Source organism: Etheostoma spectabile, chromosome 23, assembly GCF_008692095.1.
Source record: "Etheostoma spectabile isolate EspeVRDwgs_2016 chromosome 23, UIUC_Espe_1.0, whole genome shotgun sequence".
In the NCBI taxonomy this organism is placed as follows: Eukaryota; Metazoa; Chordata; class Actinopteri; order Perciformes; family Percidae; genus Etheostoma; species Etheostoma spectabile.
The window spans coordinates 2,739,184-2,739,980 of record NC_045755.1 but is presented as its reverse complement, the minus strand read 5'-3'; positions in this window follow the sequence as shown (position 1 = coordinate 2,739,980).

Here is a 797-nt window from a genome sequence, read left to right as displayed (position 1 = left end):
CTACCTTTGGGAAAGTGAACTTGCCAGCTTCATTCAAAGTCTGGGTGAGACAAAACATGTCCAGTGTGTCATTCAGGTAATATCGGAGAATTCTGATGTAGGATTTTAAAACTAAAGGCTTAAATGGCTAATTAGAGCTACATTTGAAATATTTATCAGGTTAAATAAAGCCATATCTTTGACTCTTTTTCACGCTACTCTAAAAAGGAATCCTCCTGTTAAGCCAGCTTCATTCCAAGTCTGGTTGAGACAACACCTATCCAGTGTGTCACTCAGGTAAAATCAAACTATTTTGATCTAGAATTTTAAAAATATAGGCTTAAATGTCCAACTAAAGCTACTGTATATTTGAAATATTTTTCAGTCTTTTCAATCCATATTTTTTTTTTTTTTTCCGGCTTCTCTAAAAATGTATCCTCCTGATAATCCAGATTTTTCCAAATCAGGGTGAGACAAAACATTTCCAGTGTGTCACTCAGGTAACATTGGACCTTTCTGATTTAGCATTTTCAAATTAAAGGCTTACATTTACAAGTAAAACTATATTTGAAATTGTTTTCAGGCTGTAACAGACAGATTGTTAGTCTTTTTCAGGCTACTCTAAAAAGGAATCTTCCTGTTAAGCCAGCTTCATTCCAAATATAATATATTCCAACATAACTCTAATTAGACATTTATACCTTTAATTTTAAAATCCTACATCAGAATGGTCCGATATTACTTGAGAGACCCACTTGATATGTGTTGTCTCACACAGAGTTAGAATGAAGCTGGCAAGTTCACTTTCCCAAAGGTAG